Raw genomic sequence first — 6,000 nt, 5'->3', positions numbered from 1 at the left:
GAGATATTATTTCCATTGCCGCAGCCTGTAAAATAAAATGCGCCATCGTATCACTGGACTTTGAGAAAGCGTTCAATAGAGTCGATCATGCTTACCTTTTTCACACCATGCGTGCCATGAACTTTCCGCAAGGTTTTATCAACATTATTACAAATCTTCTGCAGAAGTCAACATCGACAGTTATGGTAAACGGTCAGTCCAGTATGCCCATTGTAATGAAAAGTTCGGAGCGACAAGGAAGCCCGATGTCTATGTCACTATTTGCAATAGCAATCGAGCCATTACTTTTTCGCCTGAGCCACAACCTACAAGGATTCACTACACGCGGCCGTAGGATTGTCTGTAGGGCATATGCCGATGACGTTGCATTTATTGTCAAAGACAACGACGAGATAGAGAAAGCACTCGACATAATAAACAAATATGAACAAGTATCTGGTGCGAAAATGAATAGAAATAAGTCTGGCATAATGAATATTGAAAGCGGATTAGGAGTTCCCATTCATGGGCCAATAAAGGAAATTGTCACCATGACATGTCTTGGAGTGGAGTACACAAGGAATATTCGGCAGACCATCGCAGTTAATTACAGAAGAATCCTCAACACCATCCGTGCTTGTATATGCCAGCACAATCTCCGTACTCTTGATGAGATACAAAGAGTGACTCTCGTCAACATCTATTTGTCCTCTAAATTAAATTACGTGGCGCAAGCCCTGCCAATGCCGAGGGAAGTGGCGAACAGGAGTTTGGCTGCTTTTGGCCACTTCGTCAACCGCGGCCACATCTTCAAAGTCATGTACCAAACATTGACTCTACCGACTGCGAATGGTGGATTGAATCTCACAGACGTGTACAATAAAGCACAAGCATTGTACGTCCGTAAAACATATAAACTGTGGAAGCGGTCAGTCAACAGTGTCGCCGCTTTCTTGTTAAATGAAATAGCGCCGGCCAGCCAGGACGCCCCAATAACGTTCACCACATCCCAAATGAACCTTACCACCTAAAACATTTCTTCGTAGAATATAGCTACATTAGACTGGGAACACCTGAGAAAGATGTCATCAAAGTCAAGAAAATATACCAAAACTTAATGAACTTTCAGACCAAGAACATCATAGAACAAAAATACGTCGGTCACTCTTGGCATGATATCTGGAGGAACATACACCACCCGTATTTACCAACAAAAGTGCGGTCATTGTGGTACTACTTTGTGAATAGGAAATTTCCAACGAACTCCAGACTACATTACATTCACCTGGCTGATTCCCCTTTGAGTACCACTTGCAACCTGACTGATACAGATGAACATCAATTTGTCTGTGGAAATGCGAATAGTATATGGTTGTCAATCAGAAAAAAATGAGCAAATATGCAGAGAAAACCGCCGTATTTGATAACGCCAGCGTGCCTTTCATACCCGGGTGAAGAGCTGTACCCCACCTGGAAGAAAAATACCGTCAACTGGTTGAAGGGACACGCAGTATTTTACCTGCTGTCCAGTAAAGAAAGGAGCGAAGGAGATTTTTGGACGTACATTTCCGACCAGCATCACAAGCTACTACGCGTGAATAATTATTATGATACATACGCCAACTTCCTCAGAAGAACAGTCATGTGAACTCCATTTTCGATGATGCGATTCAGAACATGAAGAAAAGAGACAATTTGATCTTTGAAAAACAAATACGATCAAGTGACGAACATCACTATCTGGTTTAGACTTGGATTTTTTTTCTAAAATGACAAGGAACCTGTAATTAATTTTAGTTTGTTTTATTACTTTTAAATGTCAGTTGAAAATTATGTACTACTGTGGAATGTTATGACTAATAAAAAAAAGATGGATAAAAAAGAAAAAAGTAAGCGCTCGGGTTCGTAATCCGAAGGTCGCCGGATCGAATCTCCCGCCATGCAACTTTTTTTTATTATTTGTTTTTTGTAATTAAAATGTATACACACACACGCACACACACACATACACACACACACACACACACACATATATATATATATATATATATATATATATATATATATATATATATATAATTCCCGGCAATCAGATGCAACAATTATGCATATAATAAGTTGTTGAAAGTCGTTTGTCGTGGAAAAATAAAACTTGAAATAAAACACAATATCACAAATAATATTCAAGTGGATACAATTTATTGAAAAGTTCGGTATACACTTGCACATAATTAACAATTAGTGACCAGAAGTAGCTGGAGTATCGCACGAACCAGAGTGATAGTTATCATAGAAACAAGGAAAGCAGAAAACAGCACGACATCGAGCACATCTGATAAACGATGCGTTTTTGCAAGAACAGTTGTTTTTCAAATTGTCTTTTGGGAAACACACCTGATTGACATTCTGAAAAATTGTTCTATCATTCGTCAGGTTTGATGCATACCACGCGTATCGTATCATATCGTCAAAAATCGGAGAAGACAATTGGTGATGGACGATGGATCGGATTTTTATCCAATCGTCTCTGGAGTTGATGTCACGGTTTCGATCGATTAAAAAAGCACAATTTTGATGGCGCTTGATCAAATTTTTTACCTGCCGGTAAAAATACACGTTACACGGTTGGACGAGAGGAGTGCACTTTGGAGGAATGACTTTTATAGTGCACGTTGGTAACTTCTTACCGTCCTGGAACATCTCATCGTATAACGCCGGGTTCGTTTGCCCATCCCAAGAGTCGATCAGAAGGAGAAATTCTTTCTTTTGTATGTATGGTTGCAAGGCATTACGCAAGAAGTCCATGAACAAACCCATTGTTAGTTTACCGGATTTGGAGGATGTAATAACAACGTTGGTATACTTTTTGGCGTACTCGTCAACTGTCTTCAGTACTCTGGGTCCAAACGTACCTGTAGACTCTTGGAGGCATACGAAAACAAGAGGCAAGACTCGTCCAGACATCCTGATTGAATATTGTGCCGCATACGAATGCGTCAGCTTGTTCATGTCGTGTCGGGTTACCAGGACAGCCTTTGACCCTTTTTCGGCGAGAGTTCTGTTGAACGTGGTCTGGTACTGGCACCCTGACAAATAAAATATAAAAATATCGTTTATATAAGAAATATACGAAATCTGTGTTGTCTATCTTATATCAGATTATCATATTCTATCATCATGTCATATGACATTTGTGAACAGCTGTTTACTGATCAGTATTAATTATGAAATCTTTGTCAAAGTTAGTTATCAACGTTCGCGTCTGGATCCGAAATGTGTCCGCTGCGGCCAAAATTTCGTCTTGGGTAGCCGTCTCTTTCCGGGAAACAAATTTTGTAATGTTCCGTTGCCGAATCTCATGCTTCTTTTTAAATTCGGCGACCCATGTTTTTGAAGCTTTGAAGTTGAAATCTGGGAACTGACTTGCAGCGCCCAAGGCCCACTGTTGCAGGTTTCTGGTAGTAACTTGCTGGAAGTTTTGTCGAGCTTCTACGAAGCGATCATGCAGCCATGAATCGATGGTACAATATTTATCAAATTTGCTACCGCCACGTTTGATTTGCTCTTCCCACCTGGATAAATAGCCCATATTTGTCAAAAGAGAGCACCCCTTTTTTGTAGAGTTTTGAGACTCCACCCAGGATGTTCTTTGGCCAGATTGACAGCTCTAATTTTGTAATCCAGAGAAATATAGTCGTATCCTTATTTTTCTTCCTTCCGGCTCGTGTTCGTCTGATGATTCGTTGACAATGGGACTCGTTTCAACGTCTTCGTAGGCATTATTATCGTCGATTTCATTAATGTCTATCAGTTCCTCATCATGAACGAGGGTTTTTTCGGCGAGCATTTGCAGCGTATTCTGGAACATTTCTTCCCCATTTAGCATGGCTTCTTCGTTGATTGATGATGACGGTTCTGCTGCGATGCGATTACTGCTACGAGGGAGGTTTCCAAAATACACCAACGCATCTTTCAATTGTTGTTTCGCCACTTCACTGTGTATAGAATCTTCTTCGATCACATCATTTTCATGCGAAGGGCCGGCATCGCTCTCCAATTGTACCGCCTCCATTTTCCGTTCAACAGGGTGTACCAAAGCTCTCACCTACACACTGATTTTCGACGATGTTATAAGTTGCGCTAGGGACCGCATCTACCTTTTTTCGAAGTTAGCAGGCAACTACGCTGTTATGTGGCGGCTCGTTTCGGCCCATTCAATATCTGTCCTTCAAGTGTAACGAGCGAGTAACGGAGTTTATATTTCATACCTGCCACAGCAAATTTGTGTTCGTGAGGTCTCTCATTCTAATTCGAAAGTTTGACTTACACTATACGTATTCGTTTCAGAACATCGTTTCTACGTCTTCCGTTAACTATACGTAGTAAACATTATGAAGGCAATTAATAACATTTGTGAAATGCAACTTTGTTTGCGAAAAACATAATGATGTTCGAAGTCACCAGTTTTTCCACGACAAACGACTTTCAACAACTTATTGTATGAATAATTGTTGCAACTGATTGTCGGGAATTATATATATATATATATATATATATATATATATATATATATATATATATATAATGTTGCATGGCGCGAGATTACGAACCCGAGCGCTTACCGCTGCGCCACGACGCTGTAGAAAATTGTTAATCGTAGAGAGTATTTCACCGCAACGGTTTCTTTTAACTGTCGATTTTCTCGACAACGGCTGAGAAGTGCATCTTGGTGCTTTGCCACATTACACCTCTGGCCATGAGCTTTTATTATGCGCAGTATGAATCGAATCTGAATTTCACAATTGGCGGCCTCCCCTTGTAAGTCGATTTAGGCAAACGTCTGGGCGCTTCCATTGAGTTGTGTACCGACGATTTAATTCTCCCCCCCCCCCCTTTCCAAATCTGATCTGGTGCTCCGGCTCTGACCTCCTCGTTGTCAAAGGAAGATGATGCCACAAACACCTTTCTTCGAATTACTTGTCTCGACACTACTATTCTGGGAGTGTGATCGAGTAAATAGTGTGAAATGCTCCTGCATTTCGGTCAGTATTATGTGCAACCGTCAGCAGAGTGACAGCATGGACCTATGCTTTATCAACTTGATGATGGACACCCGCAACGGTGACCGAAACAGAGAATTAGTAACAGTATGCTGTTTGAAATTTTATTTTTGTATATAAGCTTATTTCGGCTTTCGGCTTTATTTTCTTCAACAGTACATCTGCAAACAACAGCATTTATTTTATAACTCACATCCTGACGTTGTAAACGAACATTTGCCAACTTTGAACAAACTATCGCTGCTGTCCGTAGTTGCTGGATGTAACACTTTTGTGTAACACTTTTGCCGGTAGCTGCGGCCGAGCAGTTCCAGGCCCTTCAGTCCGGAGGCACGCGGCTGCTACGGTCGCAGGTTCGAATCCTTCCTCGGGCATGTATGTGTGTGATGTCCTTAGGTAGGTTAGGTTTAAGTAGTTCTAAGTCTAGGGGAGTGATGACCTCAGATGTTGAGTCCCACAGTGCTTAGAGCTATAACACTTTTTTTTTCAGTAACGTTTTAAAGTTGTTGAATGATATGATGTTGAACGTATTTGCCGCGAATTCCTAGAAAGAAAGCTCCTTTATCATTTAGCTAGAATATAGCAGGTCAGCAACTGGAACCAGTTAATTCCATAAATTATCTGGGAGTAGACATTAGGAGCGATTTAAAATGGAATGACCATATAAAATTAATCGTCGGTAAATCAGATTCCAGACTGAGATTCATTAGAAGAATCCTAAGGAAATGCAGTCCGAAGACAACGGAAGTAGGATACAGTATACATGTTCGCCCTCTGCTTGAATACTGCTCACTGGTGTGGGATCTGTACCGCATAGGGTTGATAGAAGAGATAGAGAAGTTCCAACGGAGAGCAGCGCGCTTCGTTACAGGATCATTTAGTAATCGCGAAAGCGTTACGAAGATGATAGATAAACTCCAGTGGAAGACTCTGCAAGAGAGACACACAGTAGCTCGGTACG

Source organism: Schistocerca americana, chromosome 1 (genome assembly GCF_021461395.2).
Source record: "Schistocerca americana isolate TAMUIC-IGC-003095 chromosome 1, iqSchAmer2.1, whole genome shotgun sequence".
NCBI classification, from domain to species: domain Eukaryota; kingdom Metazoa; phylum Arthropoda; class Insecta; order Orthoptera; family Acrididae; genus Schistocerca; species Schistocerca americana.
The sequence above is the reverse complement of the archived record's forward strand: the minus strand, read 5'-3'. Positions refer to the sequence as shown.